The 26,244-nt window shown below is 44.9% G+C and overlaps 1 protein-coding gene and 1 long non-coding RNA gene across 2 annotated transcripts in view; one reads left to right on the forward strand and one right to left on the reverse strand.

Moving 5' to 3' along the window:
* CLMP (CXADR like membrane protein) overlaps positions 1-26,244 on the forward strand; it is a 72,383-nt gene that overhangs the window by 16,740 nt on the left and 29,399 nt on the right. The window lies entirely within an intron of this gene.
* The window catches only part of LOC140901712 (uncharacterized), a 39,999-nt gene continuing 35,507 nt past the window's right edge, over positions 21,753-26,244 (reverse strand). The window contains exon 4 of the long non-coding RNA XR_012155940.1: positions 21,753-24,770. This is a non-coding gene — a long non-coding RNA (uncharacterized lncRNA). The remainder of the gene's footprint in view (positions 24,771-26,244) is intronic.

Genomic DNA, 26,244 nt, shown 5'->3' on the forward strand with positions numbered 1-26,244 from the left:
AATTTCGCTGAGCTGCCCCATAACTGGTTTCAGATTAAAGCATATCTTCCAGAAAGAAAAGGAGTACTTGTGGCACCTTAGAGACTAACACCCAGTCTTGATCTGAAGATATCAAGACACAGAAAATCCACCATTTGGTAGTTTAGTCGGAGTGATTGATCACTCTCACTGTGTTTAAAAAAAACAAACAAACAAAAATGGTTCTTGTTCTCACTTTCTCTACTAGGCTGAAGAGCCCTTGAGAATTTTCTTCCTGTGAGGGTACTTATACACCCTAATCAAGTTACCTCTCAGTCTTCTTTTTGATGATAAACTAATCAGATTGAGCTGTTTAAGCTTTTCCCCTTCCTGCCTTTGTTTGCAGGGGTGGTTTTGCTAAAGCAGAGGGATTGCGGGAGCGTGGCACTCTGCTGAATTTCTGCTGCCAAACCTCATATAGTAAGGTGAACTTCACACTTGGCCAAGATTTTCAGAAGCAGCTAGTGATTCCAGGTACACAAGTTGATTTCCAGAAGGCTGGTGCTCAGTGCTTTTGGAAAATCAGGTCCTTTAACATGTCTTAAGTTGCAGCCCTGAAAATTGAGTTCCCCCGACCCCAAAAGCTAGTCACGTTTTTGAAAATGTTCTCCTTCAAATGCATGCTCTCTTTGATCGCCACAACTCCACAGATCAGCAAGAACAGTACAGCTTTTTAAATTGAATTCAAGCAAATTTCAGCTGGATTCATATTCTTCTCTCTTGTATATCCAAGTGGGGAGAGCTTCTCTCTCTAAAGGCTCCACTAGGAGGGAAACATGACTGGGGAGAGGAGCTGATATAATTCATGCATGTGGAAGGATTCATTTAACTGGCCTGTTAAATAAATTACTCAAGATGCCAATATCATCTGTCTCCCCTATTAGAGCTCCTTCCTAGAGCAACTAAAGGCAATGGACTGTTCCCAGCCCTTTTTGACTTTTCCATAGCTGAAGCAACCACAGAACAGTTGCCCCAAGATGGACCCTTTGTAAGGGTATACCTTCAGATCAGCGGCACTGCTATGGGTACCCGCATGGCCCCACAGTATGCCAACATTTTTATGGCTGATTTAGAACAACGCCCCTACTCTACTTGCGCTATATTGATGACATCTTCATCATCTGGACCCATGGAAAAGAAGCCCTTGAGGAATTCCACCATGATTTCAACAATTTCCATCCCACCATCAACCTCAGCCTGGTCCAGTCCACACAAGAGATCCACTTCCTGGACACTACAGTGCTAATAAACAATGGTCACATAAACACCACCCTATACCGGAAACCTACTGACCGCTATTCCTACCTACATGCCTCCAGCTTTCACCCTGACCACACCACACGATCCATCGTCTACAGCCAAGCTCTGCGATACAACCGCATTTGCTCCAACCCCTCAGACAGAGACAAACACCTACAAGATCTCTATCAAGCATTCTTACAATTACAGTACCCACCTGCGGAAGTGAAGAAACAGATTGATAGAGCCAGAAGAGATCCCAGAAGTCACCTACTACAGGACAGGCCTAACAAAGAAAATAACAGAACGCCACTAGCCGTCACCTTCAGCCCCCAACTAAAACCCCTCCAATGCATTATTAAGGATCTACAACCTATCCTGAAGGATGACCCAAAACTCTCACAAATTTTGGGAGACAGGCCAGTCCTTGCCTACAGACAGCCCCCCAACCTGAAGCAAATACTCACCAAAAAGCACATACCACACAACAGAACCACTAACCCAGGAACCTATCCTTGCAACAAAGCCCATTGCCAACTGTGCCCACATTTCTATTCAGGGGACACCATCACAGGGCCTAATAACATCAGCCACACTATCAGAGGCTTGTTCATCTGCACATCCACCAATGTGATATATGCCATCATGTGCCAGCAATGCCCCTCTGCCATGTACATTGATCAGACTGGACAGTCTCTACGTAAAAGAATAAATGGATACAAATCAGATGTCAAGAATTATAACATTCATAAACCAGTCGGAGAACACTTCAATCTCTCTGGTCACGCAATTACAGACATGAAGGTCGCTATCTTAAAACAAAAAAACTTCAAATCCAGACTCCAGCGAGAAACTGCTGAATTGGAATTCATTTGCAAATTGGATACTATTAATTTAGGCTTAAATAGAGACTGGGAGTGGCTAAGTCATTATGCAAGGTAGCCTATTTCCCCTTGTTTTTTCCTACCCCCCCACCCCCCAGACGTTCTGGTTAAACTTGGATTTATGCTGGAAATGGCCCACCTTGATTATCATACACATTGTAAGGAGAGTGGTCAGTTTGGATGAGCTATTACCAGCAGGAGAGTGAGTTTGTGTGTGTATGGGGGTGGGGGGTGAGAAAACCTGGATTTGTGCTGGAAATGGCCCACCTTGATTTTCATATACATTGTAAGGAGAGTGGTCACTTTGGATAAGCTATTACCAGCAGGAGAGTGAGTTTGTGTGTGTGGTTTTTGGAAAAAAAAAAAAGGGGGGGGGGTGAGAAAACCTGGATTTGTGCTGGAAATGGCCCACCTTGATTATCATACACATTGTAAAGAGAGTGGTCACTTTGGATGGGCTATTACCAGCAGGAGAGTGAGTTTGTGGGGCGGGGGGGGGGGGTGGGCAGAGGGTGAGAAAACCTGGATTTGTGCTGGAAATGGCCCAACTTGATTATCATACACATTGTAAGGAGAGTGATCACTTTAGATAAGCTATTACCAGCAGGAGAGTGGAGTGGGAAGAGGTATTGATTCATGGTCTCTGTGTATATAATGTCTTCTGCAGTTTCCACAGTATGCATCTGATGAAGTGAGCTGAAGCTCACGAAAGCTTATGCTCAAATAAATTGGTTAGTCTCTAAGGTGCCACAAGTACTCCTTTTCCTTTGTAAGGGTATGGCTGTGCTGCAGTGACTCAGGACATGCATTGCAGCAGGTATAAGCATACACAAGTTAAGTTGTGATCGAGCTAGCTGACTAGCAACAGCAGCATTGGCAGGATGTCAGCACAGGCTACCACCCCAGAACCATCCCACCTGGGACCCCTGGTATGTACCCGGGTGGCTACCCCATGCCACTATTACTACACTGCTATTTTTAGCAAGCTAGCTTGATCCAAGCCAGCTCAGGTTTGCCTACCCATGCGGTCTGATTCTGTCTCTGGAAACTGGTTCAATGATAAAAATCCACACACACACCATATCACAAAGGACCTAGGAAGGTATACGGTGAAGACTATCTTAAGCGAGCAGCAGAAACTAGTGGGTCATCACAGTGGGTTGTACAGAACACCCAGGAGGAAGCTTTGAAATCGACACTTAGGAGCAGAGGATGCCAGTGCGGGGTGGTTTTTATTTTTTAGAGACAGTCTCGCGGCGTTTCCCAGCCAGGAGGATCCTTTGAATTCACTCTTGTTTAGCACTGTGCAATGGCAGTGACCTGACAAAGAGAAGCTCCTATTGGGCTATTTTTTCCCTTCGGTTGAACTATTGCAACTCCACTGAAGTTAACCAGGTTTTGCTGACCGAACAGAGAGGTGACCTGCTGCCTGTGTGGAAGATGAAAATGGGTGCTTACGAAAGGGCTGGGAATCACGGTGCTTCTGCCTCCAGTCCTGCCTTGGCTGCACAGTGTTGAGGTTCATCGCCTTCCTGGCATGGTGCCTGATGTGCCCCCTCTGATAGCCTGCTGCCGCTGCTTAGAAAAAGGTTGGGGCTTGTGTTCTTGGGAATAGATGTTCCAAGGTATTTAGGTGCCTGCAGGAGCAGAGAGATGCCTAGCGGGGTTTTCAAAAGCTCCTAAGCAGGTTAGATGCTTAACTCCTGTTACTTTGCTTCTAGTCATTTGTGCTTAAGGCCCTATGACGAATCCCTGCTCTTGCTTGTGTATTGTGCATTGCTTGAGACTTCAATGGAAGACTGGAGAGCTGAGACCAGAAAACTCATTCAGCTAGTGTGAGATTCCCATTGGGTTTCCCCACATTGAGCGCTGGAGAAAACATAACACTGTCTGCTCCTCTCTTCCTAGGAGCCCATGTCTAATGCCTAGGGCTGGCCCATTGGGTGGGGGGTGATATGGGTCCCCCTCTGAACACTGATAGATGAAGCTTTGCACCCAACACAAGATTGTAAAAGCTACACTTACTTCAAAGCCTGTTTCCATGAAGAGGCCCCACTTGCCAAGTGTAGCCTCTTTGGGGTAAGGACCGTTCTTTTGTTTGGTGTCTGTACAGAACCTAATGCGATCCTGGTCCTTGACTAGAGCTCCTGGGTGCTGCCACATGACAAATAAATAATAATCATAATAATAATAATAACCACCATCATCTTTTCAGCCAAACACTTTATGCCTTACAAAACCTTTGCATGCCCACTCCCTCCCCGACCCAGCCCAATCAGTCCTCTCAGTTGCTTCCTATTCTCCAGCCATATGTACCGTAAAACTTGGTTTACATGGACAGCAGAGGCCTATTCAATAGCTGCTGGCTTCCTTCATTGTGATGAGACATGCTTTGGGCATGCCGAGGCTCTTTTCACTCAGCATGCATGTCTCCTCTTGTGGTTTTGGCCGTGTTAGGCCCCCTGGTTGAGTCCAGAATATTCCCTGCACATGCTTGCCTCTCTGGACTCAAGCACTATCATGTCAGTGGGATGGAAAATCTCTCCCCAACCGAAAGCACCTGGTGTGTTGAGCCTCTGGAGTATTAACATCCAGCTTTTGGGAACATAAGGAATTAATGTACTTCTTTTGCTGAGAGTGGAGTTTGGCTGTTGTAAAAGAGCTTGCCATCAGTCTCCCTTGCTAGCTGCTGGTGTACAGACATCTTTTGGTTTAATTGATGATCTGGCAGAGAGGAAGAACCACTGTCAGGGATCTTTATAAAATGGCAAATACGGCCTTTCAGGGTCTCCACAGATATGGAATTGAGCCCACCTCAGATCAGTTCCTGAGTGGAGAGTTTGGACATGAGGTGTAGACAGAAAATTATGCCCCACTCCAGTCCAGTTCCCTGAATGGAGGGTTTGTATTATCATTGCATGTGACACAGGTATGTTCCTGTCTGTGTTCTCTGAAAGGCATGACTTCCAGGTCACTTCTGGCCACCCTTTGGTGCTACTGTAATGTAAACATGAATTAAATCATAAGCATCGTTTCTTCCCCAGTATCTGAGAGAGATGGGGACGTGGAATCTAACTTGCTTAGGCTCAGCCAGGATAAGGTGGAAAGTGGTTAATTCTATTGGTTTATTGTACAGATTTATTTTATATATTGCTTAATTCTATTGGTTTATTGTACAGATTTATTTTATATATTGCTTGCTGAGCACAAGCTGAACAGATAACAGACCATGTCCTTGTGTGCCACATGGGGCTCACAATCTTAGACAGATATTTATAGTCCAAACAATCGCATACATGAATCAAAAGCACTGGAACACTGAGAACAACTGACCTCAACTGGAAGTGACACTAAGCAACTGGGGTTAACATCTCCAAGAATGGTACAGGCCTGCAACTGTAACTTCTCTTGGAGCTGTACATGAGTGTTTTGCCCGTATGGTTTACATTCTGCAGTCACGCTGGATCCATTACTCTTGGGCCTGACTTTTTCAGAGATGCTGAGTGCCAGCAGCTCCCATTGACTTCAACTGGAGTGGCTGGTGCTGAGCACTTCTGAAAACCAGGGCCCCTTGGATCTTCGGAGATTTTGGTGGCACGCACAGACTTATTTCATCTGCCACTGGCCCTGGGGCTCTGCTTGTTCCCCTTTCATGTGAACTTCTTCGCAATGATCTGTGCTTTTGCAACCTCCCAACAATGCGCTCTACTTGAAAAGCGCCGAACTAGTACAATATGCAGTGACTCACCTCTTCAGAAGAATGTTCCACATTTTCCGCTGGCTCCAGTTTGCTTCTGAGAAAAGCTGAAAATGTTGATTATTATGATGTAATATTTATATTGCATTAGAAATAATGCCTAGCTTTTATAGAAAGCTTTAGATCTGAAAGGGGATGTCTACGCTGCAATAAAACACCTGCAGCAGGGCTAGAGAACTGCACTGTCACCGTCCAGGCTTGGGGACCCTATGAGGAGGGAGGGGCCCAAAGCCCAGGCTCCAGTCCAAGCCCAGACATCAACACTGCAATTTTATAGCTCTGTAGCCCAACTGACACAGGTCAGCTGCAGATGTTTTTATTGCAGTGTAGACATACCCAAAGTGCTTTACGATGGAGGTCACTATCATTATGTCTATTTTACAAATGGGGAAACTGAGGCACGGGGCAAGACGTGATTTGCCCTAGGTCACCCCACATGCCAGTAGCAGGAATTGAGCCCAGGTTTCCTGCAGTCTTGTCTGCTGCTTCACCCTCTAGGCCACACTGCATTTAATATAGCCCCTCCCTCAGGAAGGCAGAATAGCCCAATGGGTAGTGCCCTGGACTGGGGGGCAGGAGGCTTGGGTTGCATTCCCAGCTGTATTCTCGCTGACCTTAGTCAAGACACTTCACCACCCGTGCCGCAGCCCCATTTGTAAAAAGTTCGTGATGATCCTGAATCTCCTCTGCAAAGCATTTTGAGCTCCAGGGAGGAGACACGCTACATAAGGTCTAATTGCAACTGTTATTATTTATGGCTATAACAAGTTTTTAGACAAATAATTTAAAAGTGCAGACTCAATAAATGAAACAGTCAATTGGAGCATGAATGACTCCCACTTGCTGGAAGCCCCTGCGAGGGTAGGCCCAGAACTGATCAGTGCCATAAGAGGAAAGGAATCTATTAGCTGCACATTCCTGATCTTGAAGGACGAGCCCTCCCCATTGCTTTAAATCATTCTGGGTTTTATTCTTCTGTGTCAGCACTGTCAGTGCCTATAATCCTCAACCAAAAGAGGCCATCCTAACCGTCCAAGAGGGGGCTTAAAGTGAGGGATCCCTTTCAGCAAGGATGTGGCAAGCAGACTGATAACATAAAGGAAAAGAGAAAATACCCTGAGCTGAGATGCCTAACATTAGGGCCTGATCCCGAGGGTAAAAGCTAAGAGATCTCAGCTCCAAATGAAGACAACGCGTCTCCGGATTGGGCCTTAATTTCTCCCCCTGTCTAAACTACCTTCACTATTATAATTAGAAACTAAAAACAAACCCATTCATGAGTCCTCTGCTGCAGGAGGCTCATGTGGTCCTGAAACAGGCCATGCTTACTGACCAGCCATGCGTTATAACCACTGTAATTGAGCAAGTAATTATTATACATTCCTTGTAAACACACACCATTGGTAATTCATGTTGTGACACAGGAAGGATCCATGCAGCAGATAAATGTTACTTCTGCATTCATTATAAATAGCTGCCATGGTTCATGTTCCTCTCTGTGTGCATTATAAATCCACAAAGCAAGTAAAATATATTATGCAAGCAAAGTTTATAGGTATGCATTAGAAATTGATGCATTTGAGAAATAGTGCAGGTCTCAGAACTCCATGCTGTTTGCAGTCACAATACACGTCCAGAGGTGTTAACTGCCCACTTCATTGTAAGTGGCTTCTTGCAACACATGTTAATCCCTTATGCTTAACAGTCTGTCCCACCTTCTATTTAGTTGTGGTAGTGACACTCTGGCTACCTTTTCCAGCTCCAAAGAGCAGCTCTGTGTAGCTCGAAAGTTTGTCTCTTCCACCAAGAGAAGTTTGTCCAATAAAAGTTATTACGCTACCCTTCACCCACCTTGTCTCTCTAGGCTGCATGGGGGCAGGCAGTGTGGCTTAGAGGATAGGGCACTGCCCTGGGATTTAAGAGACTTGTATTTGAGTCCTGGCTTTGCCACTGGTTTGCTGGATGACCCTGGGCAAGTCACTTTCTCTCTACCTCAGTTTCCCATGCTGTAAAACAGGGAGAATGATACTGACCTCCTTTCTAAAGCACTGGTAGCTTCATGGATGTAAACAGCTCGATATTATCATTATAATATATTAGAGAAGGCAGAAGTGTCTAGCTATTAGAACAAGATGTGGAGTGTGCGTCAGGAACCAAGGGGTCTACTCTTAGCTCCTTTTGTGATTATGTGACCTTGGGCAAGTCATTCGCTCTCTCTATGCCTCAATTTCTCCATCTGTCAAATGGGAATAATTTACTCAACTTTGTAAAACACTTTGAGGCCCTCAGATGAAAAGTGCTGTATAAATGCAAAGTATTCGTTGCTACTGTTTAATGTCCTTTCCAAAGATTATTTAGATTACTGATTATTAAAGGTTAAAGATTATTGCAGTTCTTGCCTATCATTCTAATTTATACTACACCCATCAACCTAGTAACTAGGCACATAATGTGTTCCGTTGATGGAGCTCGAGTATTGCTTCGTTATTTAATAGGAAAAAAATTGAATTCTCCAGGAGTTGCAAAGCTGTTTACTTCGCTCTTCTGCGAATTTTGCAAGAAACATACACTCAGCTGTTCTTCCTAAAGGAAAAAAAACCCCTCCAGATCCCAGAATCTTGTCTTCTTGGTGCACAATAAACAGAATCCAGATGTTTTAATCTGGGAGGAAAATGTTGTTTTGAATGTAACAGCCTGAATAGAACAACCCTGGAAAAAAACCCATCAACAATCCACCCACCAACCCACATAAAATCTGGCAGTTTCTAGCTTAGAGAAAAATAGAAGTGTCCTGATGTCATGTCAGGTTAAGAGAATGGATGGGAGAAGAGGAATTGGTTTCATCACTAACCAAACAGGGCATCTCAGGCAAGATTTATAATCATGCCAACTCCTATAATTGTCCCAAGTGAGTCTTATGAAACAATCAGAATCCTGAAAGTGGGTTTGCTTGTATTTAATATAAGTGGCAAATGGAGACACCAGTTGTCTGGCCCAGATAATCACACTTTTGTATTGTTTCTAGATGCTAAAGAGGGCCATACTTGGACATGAGTGCGGTCCAGCGCCAATGATACACTGCTGTCTCTGCCTCATAGAGATTTCTTCCCCCATCCTATCATTTTCTTTATAACAATAATAGTACCTGGCTTTTACAGAGTGCTTTTCTCTGGATAGTGTTTTAATTTATGGGCAAAGGGAATATAATTTTTGCAGCATGATGAAGCCATTGTAATTCTTCTTCTGCTCAGCTTGCTGGTCTGGAGACACAAGGAAGTTATAAACTGGGGAGTAAATATGGAGTTTAAAATAAGGAGAGTAGGAGCATAAGTCATGTCATCAGTATATCCTGCCAGTAGGCACTATGGCCACAGAATAAGGCTCCAGCCTCCCAAAGAGAACCTCACAGTGGGACTCTTGTATCCACATAAGTTATGTCTACACTGTACATTAAGACTGGGGTCTGACTAAAGTTTTGTCTTCCCCCTCGATCCCCCCGTTCCATCCATACACAAATCAGTCTAATTTGGGTTAGCAAAGACTCAGGACTGAGGTCCTAGGACCCTGCTGGAGGGTGGGTCAGAGCCTGAGTCCCACTGCGACTCAGGCCCAAGGCCTGTCATTTGGCAGTGTGGACGCAGCTCAAGCAGCAGATGCAAGTCAGAAGGGCTGCGTAGCACCGTATGGAGGCGTTACCACGGCTGTGAGACCCGGGTCCAGCAACTGTAAGCCCAGGTTTACAATACAATGTGGACATTCAAGTGCAGGCTTGGAAACACTGAGTCCATAGCTCAGGTCCCACGGCACTGTAAACCGGGGTCTGTATCGAGATACCCAGAGAGTTGCATTGACTCCAATGAGCCGCTGGGATCTGCCTATGCACATCTCGTTGCAGGATCGGATCCTAAGTGGATACATAAACCTTTCTGAATCTCTTCCTGTACAGAGAGAGACAGACCATGAATGGGGCCAGTTTGAAAACTACACACACACTGCCCTGCTGATTGCCTTCTTCCCGTCTCTCTCCCTGTAACACACACAAGCAGTGGACCTCTAATCGAGTTGAAGAGGAAGGATGCTCTTGTGTCTAAGGCACTGGACTGGGACTCAGGAGATCTGTGTTCAGTCGCTGCTTCTGCCATAGATTTCCTGGGTGACCTTGGGCAAGTCACGTCTGGGTCTTAGTTCCATCCCTGTAACATAGGGACAATCATACTCCTTTTCTCCCACCCTTTGTCTGCCTTATCTCTTTAGGCCTTGATGCTGATTGAGCAGCACATGGGTGGATTGCTTTATGCCTGCCCAGAACCCTAATGTCGTCCATGGCCTATGCTCACGTGTTACACAATGCAGGACTGGGGCCTTAAACTGCAAGCTGTTCTGGGCAAGAAACGTTTCTTCCTATGTGTACAGCATTTAGCACAAAGGGGCCTCTAGACACTACTGGACTACACAGAACAACTTATATCCTGCACGGTGCTGTAACTAGCAGCCGCACAGAGCCCAGGTGATTCCAGTGGAATTTGACCCATCTAAGTGAGGGTGCAGTTTGGCTCATTCTCATCACTGCCAGAGCTGGTGTACAGTTACTCAGCAAGCTCTAGCCATGTGCCGTTAAAGGGCCTAATGTCCGATCTAAAGCTCTCAGGAGTTGGGGGAGACTTTCCATTGACTGCAGTGGGCTTTGGATGAGGCCTGACTAAGAGCAAAAACACTGCCGTGAGAAACGCAGAGACACGTGCTTTCCCCCAATTGTTGTGCCCTGTTTCACGATCCATCGTATCTTTGTTAACAGAAAATGACAAATATGCTTTTCTAGCCGTCCTGCCTTTCTGGCACATGGGTCAATACCACCCACATTCACCCATGTTCTAGACTCAGCTCTGCAAGGTGCTGTCACAATTGCCTCATTCCCTGTCTGTCCACTGGCTTGGAACGCCAAGAGTAGCCCATAATTAACAAGCATTTCACTCCCTCTCTTAGAATAAATTTAGTCAGTGAGTCAGTCTGCTTGCAGTCCTAAAACAAGTGTTTGTTTCATAGGAATAGGAAGTTAGGAATTGCCAGACCAGATCAGATTGATAGTCCACTATTCTGCTCCTGACCGTAGCCAGCACCAGATGAAGAGGTGATAAACCCCATCAGAGGAAAGAACAGGGAACGCCATCATGACTTGCCCATCGGGAATATCTCCTCCCAGCCCCTGGGGGTCACTGGTTGCGTTATGACCTGAAGCAGGAAGCTTGTGCCTTCTTTAAAAAAAAAAAAAAAGAAAAAAAAATTCTATCTGGTGTAATTTTGGATTTTGATCTCTATAAATGTGTACTCCCTATCTGAATCCTGCTAAGCTCAAAATCTTTGATCTGCCATCCTGGAGCCAAACAGTCCATTTCCTTTGTATGTTCCTGAGCTGATGGGGGGTCTTTTGTCTTGTCTTGCCCATGCTGCTAAAATTCCAGTTGCCCACCATCACCAACCCTCTTTCCATGAGTGAAGAGCTGGTAACACAGTGCCTACTGCAGACATGGAACTCTCTCTGCATCTGGTCAGGAATCAGTCGTGTAAGAAGGAATTGTTGGGAGTTCCTCAGCTCAAAGAATTATGGACCTATTTCTAAGGGTACCTCAACACTGCGATTAACAAACCCGCAGCATTGGGTCTCGGAGCCTGGGTCAGCTGATGCAGGCTTGCCAGGCTTGGGCTGTGGAACTGTAAAATTTCAGTGTAGGCTTTCGGGCTTGGGCTGGAGCCTGGGCTCTGCGACTCTGTGTGACAGGAGGATCGCAGAGCCAAGGCTGAGCCTGACGCTGAATGCCAGCACTACAATACCCATGAGCCCGAGCCAGTTGACCTAGGCCAGCTCTAGCTGCGCTGCAGGTCTTTTATCACAGTGTAGCCATAATCTAAGGGATCTCTCTCAGGTGTACAGTGGAAGAACTTTGGGTATGCTGTGTGGAGAAACAGAGATGCCACAGAGTGGGGGACTCAATACCCCAATGTACACTAGAGAGGTGATTTCAAACTCATCATGGAAGGGACAAATGTGGCACAAAGCAGGGTCAACTTATGGTCTGTATAACAATATGTACAGTGCCAATTTTACACGATTTCAATGAACGACAAGTTTTGTAACCAGCACCTGAACACTATGTGATAGGCACACAAGAAAGGTGGCGCTAGATGGCTGGGTATGTAAGTCAGCTGAACCTTGGCAACCCTTCTGGCTTTTGGGATGGATGGATATATGTGCTAGAGAAGACGGATGCAGGAGTTAGGCAGAAAGGCTGATGAACCTGTGGAGGAACTTAAGTCTGGGTTTCGACTCTGTGTTGAGTTTCATGTAGCCTCAGGTTTCACTGGGATGGTTTGGTCTCCTGAATCCCAGCGGTCATCTTCTTCTGCCTGAGTTGTGATGGCAAAACACACATAAACAAGCTGAGTGTGGTAAATGGTGTTTTGTTTTGGAGCTTGTGCCTGAAGAGAGTTTGGGTCAGAGTAAAGGTCCCTCCATTAAACCACTGGCAAAGGCTGCTTTTTGGCTTGTTTAAACAATGCAGCTGAGTGGAGTTTAGCTTGGGGAAGGAATGCAAACTGTTTGGGATTGGGGGGCGACTCTGGGCTATGCTAGCTGTCAGATGTATACAGAAGCTTCATCAGAATGTGCTGTCTCACGTCTCTTGGCAGATCTCTATAGTTTACCTGATTACCATTTATAGTAAATGTTTTTTAATAAGCACGGATGTGTCCAGGCCTGCATAGATGCAAGGAAGACATGCCAGAGATTTCCCCAGATTGCAAGGTGCTGTGCAACGACTCGATTTATTAAAAGGAGGGTGAGAATTAAAAACAGCTCACCCAGTTATATAAACTGCCCCCAGTTCTGAATGAGTCTCAGATCTTGATATCAACTGACAGCTAGGCCTAGTCCATGATAAAGCTCTCCCCTTGCAAAAGGAGTGCAAGTTCATGACAATCCCTGCCACCAGCAGAGGAAGCAACAGGAGTTTAGTAGGATATAATGTGCAAAGACGTGAACCAATTGTCCTTGGTCTGTATCATTGTGAGAAAAATAACTTCAAATACTACAGTAAACATTTTTAAAACATCTGGGGTAATTAGATGTCTGATGTCAGAGAGCCTTTAATCTAGCAGACAAAGTCGCAACAACACCCCATGGCTAGAAGTTCAACATTGACAAATTCAAACTGGAAATCAAGTTTCTAAAATTTAACAATGAGGTTAATTAACCATTGGAACATTTCATCAGGGGTCTGGTGGATTCTCCATCACTTGAAATCCCTACATCAAAAATGGATGAATTACTAAAAGTGACACTTTCGTTCAGTCACGAGTTATTGGACTTGCTGCCAGAATCACTGGGTGATATTCTATGGCCTGTGTAATGCGGGTATCAGACTATGATCAAAATGGTCCATTCTGGCCTTAAAATCTATTAATTTTACTACCTTTCATTTGTTGTCATAATTTTATTGATTGGGGCCCAGATTCAGCAAGACACTTATGCACATATGTAATATTAAGCATGTGAGTACTCACTGATGTTGGTACTATTCACAGGCTTAACTGGTTTTAAGCGCATTACTGAATCAGAGCCATAGTTCTATGGAGGTACATAGTGCTTTACAGTAACTAATCAATGCTCAGATGGAGGTAGATGTTCTTTACAAATCTAAGATAGATAAATTCACACAGAAAAACATAGATTGGTATTCAATGTTTTAACTCAACTCATCTCTAATGGCTTCTCTGAGTGGATGTTTGTGTGTGGAGTCCAGACTCACCCCTTTCCCTGGGTTTGGATATATTTAAAACAGAAAAGAAACTAAGTTCCTCCTTCAAGACCGCTCAGCCCACACCCTAGATCTTCTCTCTATAGACCCACTCCCATCTCCATTATATCCAGGTGGGGTAATGTACTACAGGCCTCAATGGGTCAGCAGAACCTACTTAACCCTTTCCCAGCAGGACCAGCACCTGCTAACGAGTGTTCTAGGAAAAAACTGCCACCCTATTACAGTCTTTTTCGTCCTTTTCTCATTCCCCTTAAGAAGGGTCTGATCTTAACTGTCTGATTTTTGTTACTGTGTAGCTTTGCTTTTGTAAAGTAAAATCTGCAAATATTTCATATCCCTTTTCCCGTGTGCATACTTGTTTTCTATGGGCCATATCCAAAGTCCTTACTCAGGACCGTATGCCAAGAGGTGCTGAACTCTCTTAAATCCCACTGACCTCCACTAGAGTTGCAGATGCTCTGCACTTCCTAAGGATTTGGTCTAAATTTAGCTGCCCGTGCTTCATGATGGCTCCTCCAATGAATAAATATTCAATAACAAAACAGCACGAGTCCATTTGAAATGTAAAAGGGGCAGGAATACAGAATTAGCATTGCCAGGAAGAGAACTGAATTTCACATGGGACAATCGTTGTTTCACTCATCACCAGCAAACAAAGGAAAGCAAGCAGCAAAGAAAACATAACGCGACAAAAGCTACAGTCTCTCCATAGTTTGCAGTCAGCAAACTGCTCGGTTTATTTACATAGTGATGTATCCTTTGTGACTTTTTCCACCACTAGACTAATCTTGCCCTTCCAGACTGTTGATTCATCAGGTCTGGTGCCCTGCAACCAGCAGTGGTTAATTCCTGATGCCCCTCTCTCTCTTCTTCTTTCTATCTCTCTATTTTTTCTCATTTTCTGTCTGGGTTTTTTCCCTTTTTTTCTTTCTCTCAAATTTTTATTCCTTTGTTCTTTCTTTCTTTCCACCATAGTGCACCTAGTCATCTAAGCAATGTTCTACATTGATGCAGAGGGAGTAAATGGTTTCTTCCTAATCCCTGTAGTGATCTGCTTAAGCCTTAGCCTGCATAATTATGAATGTTGCTCATGAAATTATCCAGGCCTTTTAAAATCCCATGTACACTGGCCCTGACCCCCTCTGGCAGTCTATTCCACAGGCCACAGCCACACTGTTCAAGCAAAGTAGTTCCTGTTGTTTGTTCTAAATTTACGGGCCATTTAATTTTCAGTGTCTCGTTGTTCTCCTGTTTTGATCCATTATGTCCAATATTTCTGTCTATTTCTTGCTGCCTATTCCACATGTTAGTTGATAATGCAACAGAGTTAGTGTTCAGGGCCCCACAGTTCAGAGGAAATAAGAAAGGACACAAACTCTCACCCCAAAATCGTATCAAACCTTTTCTGAGGGTTGGAAAATTTGGATGATTATTTTTTATTCTTTATTTTTAGGGATCTCGTAAGATTTGAGGTTTTGTGAGCCTCTCACGCTATTTTTAAAATGTGCAAAACAGGCTGGAGTTCCTGAATCGCTTTTATCTATCCTTTAAACCCGTTACTTTTATTTTTCTAGGCTGAGCCAATTGCTTTTGACTCAGCCTAGAAATGATTTTCCGGCTGTAGAGTGTAGGGATAGAAGAGCCCGGTTTTCCCCCACACCCAAATTAGACTGGCATAAGCAAGTGCCATACACACATGCATATAATAGGCTCTAACAAACCTGTGGCTGCCTAAAACTTCACAATTGTTGCTATGCTGCACATCAGTGCAACTAGAAACCTCACTGCAATAGCAGAGTTAAAACACAGGTCCTCCTGCTCCAAAGGCCACAGGACTCTACTTGAGCTAAAGGACACTCTCAATTAGCAATTAGCCCTACAGGGCCTACGACAGGCAGGAGAGCATATTCTGTTCTGTACAGGGAAGTGATGCGCATACACACTAATTAGTCCATTAAAATACTGCATTTACATTTTCATTGGATTTTTTTCCTCTCTCTGCATCTCTGCTCCTTTCCCTCTCTCTCCATGTATTTGTTTTGCAGTCTATCCATTCTTTGCTCCATTTCTCACTTTTTATTGTATTGGCTTTTTCAGTCTGCTCCTTTCCAGTCTCTGCCAAGTGGGATGAAAACCCAATAACATTTGAGTTCAAGTCTAGTTTGCAAACCCACAATATTCACGTGGATTCAAAATGATGTGAAATGACTTTGCACCTTCCTGATTACTTTATATTTTTGCAATAACCTCTCACTGGTCAGCTCCTTCACAGAACCCCTCTACCATGTGCCCCACCCATTTTTCCTACTGTATCTATCTCCTAATATTCCAATATCCAGTGGACACTAAATCGCAAGCCCAGTACCTGATAATTCCCCCAATTTGAAAATCATCTCACTACTACTATCAGAGGGGCAGCTGTGCCACTTTCACTACTGCTAGTTAGTGTTGCTCGCCCAGGTACTAAAGCCCACTGATTTTGCTCCACCTACCAGCACTGAAGCTTCCAATGGGGTCATACTTTCTTAACGGTATTTAGCAACAGTTATTTTGCTTTGTCGTCTAGCCACATTTATTTCAAATTTCTAATAAAAAAAGTGATGAAGAAGCCATTGGGACTTAAGCATTTGCTTACATTTAGGCATGGGCTCTGATGCTCTCCTAAGGAACCTGATTTTTAGCGATGCATCAATTTTGTGTCCAGTATTGGGAATGCAAAATATTGTGCACAACTGCATTCATTGAAAAGTCTAACTCCCCACTCTGTGGGTATAGTTACATAGAATTCTCTAAGGGTACGTCTCCACTGCAAAAAAAAATACACCTCAGGGCACCGAGTCTCGGAACCGGGCTCAATTGACTTTGGTTCAGACGGCAGGGCTAAAAATAGCAATGTAGACTTCCCACTTGGGCTGGAGCCCGGTTTCTGAGACCCTCCCCTGGCACTGAGTTTCTGAGCCCATGCTCCAGCCTGACCTGGACTGTCTAAACTAGTATTTTTGGCCCTGCAGCCCTAGCCCCGCAAGCCCAATACAACTGACCCGGGCTCTAAGACTTGGCACCACGGATTTATTGCAGTGTAGATATACCCTAAGCATGTCCAGCTGCAAGTGCTATACAGTTCTGACCCTGTTCTAATTTTAGACCATGGCAAAACTCCCCTTGACTTCAGTGGCGCAGGATCTGATCCTAATTGTGCCATTTGGAAGCAGTTGTTGAAAACGAAGAAAAACAAATCTTGCCATAACTCTTCCTTGTGCTCTCCTGTCTGTCTCCATCTGTTGTCTCTTGTCTTAGACTTATATTGTAAGCTCCTTGGGGCATGGACAATCTTTTTTGTTCTGTTTGTACAGCACCTAGCACAATGGGGTCCTGGTCCATGGCTTGGTCTCCTGGACAATACCGCAATACATATAATAATTACTAATATTGAGACACAGCTCTGTATTTAGCAGATAAAGCATGTTCCAGCAGACAAATCAGTCCCAAAGTCAGTAACAAGACATGGAAACATAGTTCACTAAGGAGTGATCTGACCCTAAGTGCAATATCCTCAGATACAGTGCTTTAATCCTCCACAGCAATGCTCTTTGAAACTCAGCCAAATTCACCATGTCAGGAGCCTTAGGACAGCAGAGAGGCATCAGGCCATTGTTTATGTATTACTTTTATTTTTTTCTTTTAACCTAAAAGTTCTGTGGGGGGAATTTATTACCAGCTACGAAACGTGGCTGCATCAGTGAATGAGAAGCAGTGACATTAAAAGTAATTGACATTAAAATGTTGTGACATTAAAATTAATCATGTTTGATGGATGTTAGAGACTGAATCCACAAGGCTCCAGGGTTCACATTTTAGCAAGTTCTAACATTCATTCCTACCCTCTTCTGCCTCTGTTATGTAACTTCTTCCCCCCACCCCCGCCCCGGTCTCTAAGACCATCTGTAGGGAGGGGCTGGAGAAGGGTGAGTGCTATTTCAGGATGTAGGATGCCTTTCCACTTGGAATTGCAGCCAGGGCTAGGGCTAGACTGCTGGGTTACCTCTGCTGAGTGCATTTATGCTTTGTCTACACTGGCAAGTGAAATACAAAACTTTTGTCCTTCAGAGGTGTTAAAAAAACACACCCTGAAAGACAAATGTTTTCTCGACGACAAGCACTGGTGGGTGCGCTCTCCTGCCGACAACGCGAACGCTGCTCGTTGGGAGTGGTACTTTTTTGTTGGCGGGAGACTCTCTCCTGCCTACTAACAGTGGCTACACGGCGCACCTTTTAGCGGCACGTCTGTAGCAGCACCGCCGTGTCGCTAAAAGCTGCGTAGTATAGACATAGCCTTAGCCTGAGACGTGTTGGGGGAATCTGCTCACTGCTTCAAGGAAACGTCATAGGCTTTTCTGATAATGCCTTTGACTGGGACAACCCATTGCTTTTGGGAGGAAGAAAGGGGTACAAGACACGTGTCCCATAAGTCAGAAGGGTTAAAATAATCAGTTTGTTCTACCCTCCTACTCATGGGCTGCCAGGTACTTACCTTTTCATTTTCAAAGAGTTACATAGGATTTAGCCCCTCCTATTGATTTACATGGTGGATTGCTTTCAGACGGTTCGGACAAAGGAAATGGGAGTCAGGATTCCTGAGTTTTATTCCTGGCTCTGTCGCTGATTGACTATGTAACCTTGAGCACGTCACTTAACTTCTCAAGTTTCCCTACCTGTAAATAAGAATATGAGCTCACACGGAGGCTGAGGACAAGTATTTTTTAAATGTACTTGTAAAATATCATCCTCATTGCAGTTCTGAGATTTAATTAACTGGTGCCTGTCAAGAGCCTTGAAATCCTCAGCTGAACTATGTATAACACAGGTGCCAAATAATGTTAACTTCTTTATTGCTGCCTGGTTTGCCAGGGTTTTGGATAACAAACGCACCTCCCACACTACTTTATGTGAGTGGAACGCCCTTACTGAAGGACCTGACTCTTCAAAACACACTGCCAAGCTGTGCCTCTGATATGTTAATTAAGGCTCCATAAACTCTAATCGCTTCCACGGATTTTACTGGGACGCATGAAGCTAAATTGGGAGCAACGCTGAAAGTGTTCAGAAGTTCTGTTGAAAGTGGATGCTTTAGTATAGGGGGCATACCCTCAGGTAGCCATTCTGGCTCCAGACCAAGAGGGAGATGTTCAGTGAGCGTCGCTCAACACAGCTTGGTCAATGGAGCTACACTGATCTATCCCCACTAAGAACCTGGCCTCAGGTCATTAAAGGTGAATGCTGGTTCCCATCTAAGAGCTCTTTGGCGTTATTGAAATGGGCGTGCTGATCTCAGTCCAGTTCCAGGTGAAGTGGCATCTGCATTGCAAAACCATCATTGCAGGTGGGACTAATTGGTCCCATGGGCCGTAGTCTCAGCAAGGAGATTATGGATTTAATGGATCATAGAGACATCTAGAGAGGGTTCTTCCAGGACAGGGCTGAAGGGAGGCAACATTGGCGAGTTTGCCATGTCACTTCCTGTGCAGAAGCAGCTGTGCAAAATTCTTCTCTTTCTGTGAAAGTAGCTTTCTCCCCTATTTTGACAGGCTAGGAAAAATATTAGTGTGTTGTTGTCCTCATCATCCTGGTAAGGTCGGCCGTAAGCAGAGTGTATATCCGGGCTGCTTAGCTTTCGTAACAATTGTGCAAGGTTGAGCCAGGGACATCACATCCGTCTCCAGGGCTGTTAACACTGCACGAGCACAGAGTGCAAAAGAAACTGGAACCGTTTCCACTGAAGGGCCTGGAGCTTCTCTAACAGCTGGAGGGGACAGAGCACAAAGTGACACCTGCACTTCAGAGCCAAGTCATTTAACAGCAGCTAGGAGTACAGGGAATGTCAGGAGCGGCTTTTGGCAGGCCACCATGCACGCTGTTTCCTTTGCGGAACGAGAGCCAGGTGGTAATGACGGCAGCTGGCTCCTCCTAGACTGGAGCCAGCCCTGAGGAGATGCTGCCTCTGAAAGGGGAGGAGGAGAGGCAGCATTTTCTGGTTTTTGCATGTAATATTTTCCCACTTCCTTTTTTGGCAACATGAGGTTCTGTGTGGCCTCAGAAAAAAACGAAACGCTGTATTGGGCAAGAAGCCAGCCACCTTCTCACAGCCTCAGCTCTAGCTGGCTTCGCTTCCTGGCCTGTTTGCAAACCACAAGGAGCAGCTCCGTGCTGAGCTGTGCTGTTTCTCTTACTGTGGGCAGCATGGGCTGTGTGGGGTGCATCTCTTGTTTACTGACAGAGCTGGTACAATGGGCACATGGACTTTCACAATGGCCTGTTCCCCAGCACTGGGCAATTATTTGCCTCTCTGGAAGCCATGATGATGTAACTGCATTTTCACAGCCAAGCCCAGAGACCACCCTGCATGGTTATTGCAGCTGGTTAGAGGAAGCCTTGTCTAGCGGTTATAGCACAGGGATGACCACTCTCTTCTGCTTTTGCAGGAGACCAGAAACTCCCATTGAAGTCAATGTATTTTGCAGAGAGAGAATTAGACCGCAGGACATTTGTGTTCTATTCCCAGTTCTAATATTGACTCATTGTGACTGTGGGCAAGTCCCACCATGTCTCTGGGCCTTGTTCATCCTGACTGTAAGGGCACACGGGAGTTAAACTATGCGTGAATTTGGCCCCACCCTCTGCAAGCTAGAAATAATGATATTTAACCAGCTTCACTGGGAGATTGTGAAGCTCATTTAACTAATGGCTGTAAAAAGCACATTGAGACCTCAGGATGGAAGGATCTAGGGAAGTGCCACGTTTTTCTCTTTTGAATGGTGCAACATGTACAAGTTCTACAGCAGAGGCACTGTATGGGGGAGGGGAGTTTTAAAACAGCTTGAGCTGAGCAAGCCAGTTGAGCAGTTGTTCCTTTTCCGTATGCAACATGAGACTCCAGTTGGTTGGATGCCACTGGACAGATGTTGTTTCCTTAAATCCGTAGGCTAGGCCAATGACGAGAAGAATGTTTCCTATTAACATTTTAAAGTTTTCAAAATGAAGCTCAAAACAAACAAACTTTTCTCCTGGTTTATACTTCTCTGGTGCTGCTTATTCAGAGATCTCAAAGCACCTCCCAACACCCCTGGGGTAGATAATTTCTGATTATCCACATTTTGTGGGTGGGTAAACTGAGGCATGGAGCAGTTAAAGTCCAGAGTTTGCCTCCCTAATTTGAAACACCTAGGTCCTGGTGCCCAGCGGTGCTAAGCACCCACAACTCAGGGCTGGTCTACACTGACAACGCTAAAGCACTGCCGTGGCCACACTTTAACGTGGCTTGTGTAGTCACAGCAGAGTTCTGGGAGAGAGTTCTCCCAGTGCTCTAAAAAAACCCACCTCCACAAGAGGCGCGGCTCCCAGCGCTGGGGCACTGTCCACACTGGCGCTTTACAGCGCTGAAACTTGCTGCGCTCGGGGGGGTGTTTTTTCACACCCGAGTGAGACAGTTGCAGCGCTGTAAAGTACCAGTGTAGCCAAGCCCTCAGACTGCAATCAGTGGAGAAGATGTGAGTGCATAGGATCTCGGTGAAAAACAGCCCAAGGTGTCTTAATTTAGGCAGTCAAAATTAGTGTGTGCTAGGGCTGTTTGGAAAACATTTCTATCCAACCTTGTTTTGACTGAAAATTATTTTTTCAACTAAACAAAAACCTTTGCAGAAAAATGTCTGCTTCCTCTGAAAATACTCAGTTTTTCATCGGAAAACAAAACCGTGAAAAACCAAGTTTCTTTTGGTTTTCAGCCAAAAATGTTTTAGGTTTTGGCAACTTTGGACCAAAACATTTTTGGGTTTCCACAGGAAGTCGTCATTTTCCACTGAAAATTTCAACAATAATGAAAAATGTCTTTGTTTTTGTTTTAAAAAAAAATTGACCAACTCTAGTTGCTACTTCTCTAAATATATGGGCCTAAAAGACTGCCAACATCACATAGTGTATGTGGCAGAGCAAAAAAATCGAACCAAAAAGTTCCAAAGCCTAAACCCATGCTCGATCTTCCTAGAGAGATGTTGAATAAGACAAAAATGTTCTGCCAATATTTGTTTTATTTTAAATGAAATTTTCTGTGAGCGGGCTACTGCCCTGTTTGCATCACTTCCTATGAACATTCCAGACACTAAGGTTTTTTTCTGGCACCTTGAAAGTGAATTTCAATGTCACCTATGTGAATATGGGTGGGAAATTAATTTTAAATGCACATGCACATTTGCTTGCTAGCTCATCCAATCAGGAAACAACACCAGATGATTCATCTGACCAATCAAAACTAAGCTCTTTTTTTGGATTTTTCTTAGTGACACAGAGTAAAAAATTAAAAAAGCTGTTTAGTCAATACTAGAATAATGAATGAATTGGAGGAAACGGTGACCTGCTCACAGATATTCAGTCAGCAGCAAAAGAGGTTAAATTCATCAGATAAATCATTTGCTCAGCTCTACACTAGACCACACATGCTGGGATAGCTGGGGTTTACTTTAGTGTCTGACAGATGGCTGCCAGACATTACAATGGACCCAATCACTTAAAAGTCTCCCTGTGTAGAAGCTGTGTGTGCATTTTTCATGTCACTGCAGCTGAGCCTCGAGAATCAAGCTGTGGGACCCTGGTTGTCTCAAGGAAAGTAACTGTACCAGGTGAGGAAACGTCTCCGTGGTAGGAGAGATTCAGAACCTCTTGCCAGATGTTACTGCCGTGAAGAAAGATGAGAGACGTGCTGGGGGGTTAAAGGGAGCGGAAATCAAGAGGTTGGCGTTCTAGTCTCAGCTCTGTCCCTGACTCACTGTATGACCTACCACAAGGCATTGTTTTGCAATGAGAAAGGGCCATTGATGGAGGCAAAATAACACTACGGGACCAGTTCTGGACCTCATCACTTATATGCTGCTTTGTTGGGGTTGGCAAGGAGCCACAGTGGGTTGGAGGAGAATTCTCTTAATTCAGAAGCAGCATAGGGTTGATGTAAGCAGTCCCAGAGTAGGGGACATGCCCAGGTAGGGAACAAATCATAGATCGGAGACAGCATGCTTGTACTGCTGAGTGCTGCTGGTATTCTGGGCTGTAGCACAGCCCTGGGGAGCCTGCTGTAAGTGAAAGCAGTCCCCAGTGGCTACAGTAACTTATGCAAGAGCCTGTTTTGACCTCCACAACAGCCCAGAATCTGGATGATGGAAAGATGATGGAAAGCCACCTTTGCCCCCCTGCCTCACCTCCTGTTCAGTCACACCTCCTGTGCTGTGTCTCTGAGAGGGTGCAGCACAGAATCTGTCCCTTGCTCTAATCATGGTATTTCAGTTCCTTTGTGCTTGGCATCTTGCAGGGAGATGTGAACGTGAACTTGGCCCAGAATAACTCCCCTATGAGCCGTGGTTCCTTGAAGCAAAACCACGCCAAGAAATAGACAAATACTGAGGCCCTGGAGTTGTCCTGCACATGAAAGCAACTTGGATACCCGGGGCCAGAACACATAGCCCTTGTGTTAAATTACCCTCCAGGTCAAACCCTGGCAGGAGACTTTCAGCCATTCCCTGCAGGCCCGTGTTTCCCTCCACATGTGATAAGAGCTGAGCTTAAACCATGTTCCTTGGGGATTTTAGGAATGCATTTTCAAACAGAGCTTTTCATTGCTCTGTAATCTCAGTGCAGCCCAGGGCAGTGTCACAGTGACAGATGAGGGAGATATTGAGTGACAGGGTTTCACAGCCTGTGAAAAGACTCATTCCTGGGGACGGAGTGGGGGAGGTCTGGTAGTTGTCTGCATTTTGAGGGGTGTTGTTCAGTGGAATATCTGAAAACTTGTATCCTCTGGAAAATGGTCTCTTCTTGGTTTGGAGCTGTGCAGGATTGCAAAGAGTTCCTTCTGTGAAGAGATGGGTGTCTATCTCCTACATTACTGAACTGAGGGAAAGGGCTCAGATGCAAGTTGCTTAAGAAAAGATGTTTTTAATGCGCGGTTAATAACACTTTTCATCCAAAGGTCTCCAAGCTCTTGCCAACCATTAATTATTTAAGTCTTACACCCTCAGACACAGGTAAGTATTATCATCTGCTTTACAGCTGGGGAAAGTGTGGCACAGACTTGCCAAAAGTCCACCCTTTGGGCCAAGTCCAGAAGTTTTTCATTCATCGATTAGAAGGCCAGAAGGGACTACTGTGAGCATCTTGTTTGACCTCCTACATAACACATGCTAGTCTTATAGTTAAGAGAATGCAAACTATTCCAACAGTAGATTAGACAGGAGTTGAATTTGCTGCTACAAACCATTCCTCTTTTCACTGATCCATGAAGCTCTTCTTTAGGGTTAGATCTGTCCCTACAAGCAGGGGCTAATCGGAAGAATGCTCTGAGGCTCCCCCTTGTAAAGTTTCTCTCTGATTATTGTGCAGGGTTGGTCCCTCCCTCTCTGAATAGGTTACAGATCTGCCTCCAAACCACATGAATCCACTGGGATCTGAATCTGCATGGAGGCACTTGCTCTGTTATCTCCTTGCTCAGGACATTCCCTGGAAGTTCCAGTGAATGAGAGCTACTAGGCAGCTAGAATTGGTGCCACTGAGCTGTCCCCAAGAGCAGAGGAATGTAAAGGTAAAGTATAAAGAGACTTCTCTCCAACTTCTTAGGTCCTGCATCAAGTACAGTTCAGCTGGACCCAGTGACCAGGGTACTTAGTCACTTAGAGCAACCACTAGTGGGTTTAGGATATGTCAAAGAAAGTGCAGATTAAATACGAGTTCAATGTTCCATTATAAATCCAGCAGATTCAAAAAACTGGATGACAAATACAAATGTGTACAATAATTCATCACATAGAGCCTAATTAATAATGATCATCATTCTTCTCTCTTTTTTTGAATGGTGAGAATCCCATACTTCATTACATCTACAAGACCAGTGTTCTCCCTTGCGCAGCCACATCGTTTTCTCATACCTCCCACTTGTGCCAGTAGCTGAAGCCACTCTTGATGCAAACAACTCTTGATGTGAGGGAGTTGGTCGGTCACGTTGCTATAGGGGCTTCCCAGGATCTGGATGAGGACAAGGGAAAAGTTCAATGACACTTTTATTTAAGTCGAAGCCTATGTTGTGGTCAGCCCCCTTCAATACAATGAGGGGAAGGTGAGAATTCAGAGTCTCTGTGGCAGAGTTTAGGTGGACATGAACGGGGGTTACCCATTCCTCCTAGGCTTAGCTGTATATACTCCATCTGACCTTTACAGTATGTTCCTTGATAACATGCCTGACCTTTTCAGATCTAATTAGCGAATACACTCAACTGTTGCCCAAATGCCGTCTTTGTCTTTTTCCTCCTCTGTTCCGCATGTTGGAAACACTGCTTGCTCACCAGAGCTCAGTGGTGTATTCGTAGCTCTCAGTCAGAGCTTCCTTACTCTCAGGACACTGATACCCAGATGCAAAGGGCTCTGCCTCTTCAGCCACACCTACAGTAGCCCTGACTGTGAAACTGGGACATGTCCCTAACAGAACTGCATTCCTCTTTTGCGCAAAGGTCACAGGCATATTTGGCAGACATGGCACTTGTATGTTCCCATCCGGGGCTTCCCTCAGCAATGGCCTTAGGCTCATGAAGCCTTTGCCATTGGACAGTGCCCTGTGCACTTAAGAACATGCCAAACAAACAAATGCTTCAAAAGATGGCTTAAGAACCCAGCAGCGTAGGCAGATGTGGCATAATCTGTCCCCCACATAGGTCTCTAAGAGTCAGAAGAGGCTTAAGCCCTGAATCACAAGGTTTAATATTCCTTCCAAAATGTGCTGCTATTTTGATAATTCTGGCTATTCCTGGTATCCATACAAATATCCAGTCTTTGTTAGGTTCCCCTCACCGTCATTAATGTTTCTATCCTCACAACACCGCTGTTAGATAGAGAAGTGCTGTTACCACCCACCACATAGATGAAGAGCTGAGCCCAAGGTCACAACTGTGGCAACCCTGGGGCAACCCTGGGGTCCTGAATCCCATGTTAGCATGCCAATTACTGCAGGGTTCTTCCTTTCAACAATGATGGCATAAGGTCTGTGAATGAATCACTGTGTCTTGGACCTGGGCATTTAGACCTCACAAAAGGCCACAATGAGCTACTAGGGATGGAGAAGAAGATGCAGTTTCTGCCCCAAGGAGCTTACAATGGAAAGAGGCAGCAGCAGAAAGCAAGATGAGAGCCATAGGGGAAGGTTCTATTTATTGTTGTTGTTTTATCAGTTGTGTGTGTGACTGGATGGACATGTTTATTGTGGGAGATGAATCAGAGGGTGTTTCGTTTTGTTTTTGCTGAGGTGGTTTAACCTTTGTGGGCTTCACAGAAAAAGTCTGTTTCAGTCGCCAAGAAAACAAACCCCAATCCAAGAACCAGTCTCCTTCCTTTTTGATTGAACGGGTGGGTGGGTTAACAAGTGCTACTCCATGTGCTTGAAATGATACCTTCACCCTCCTTCCCTGTCACAATGGGAAGGGGGAAGTTTTTGTTACAGAATATTTAG

Source organism: Lepidochelys kempii, chromosome 22 (genome assembly GCF_965140265.1).
Source record: "Lepidochelys kempii isolate rLepKem1 chromosome 22, rLepKem1.hap2, whole genome shotgun sequence".
NCBI lineage: Eukaryota > Metazoa > Chordata > Testudines > Cheloniidae > Lepidochelys > Lepidochelys kempii.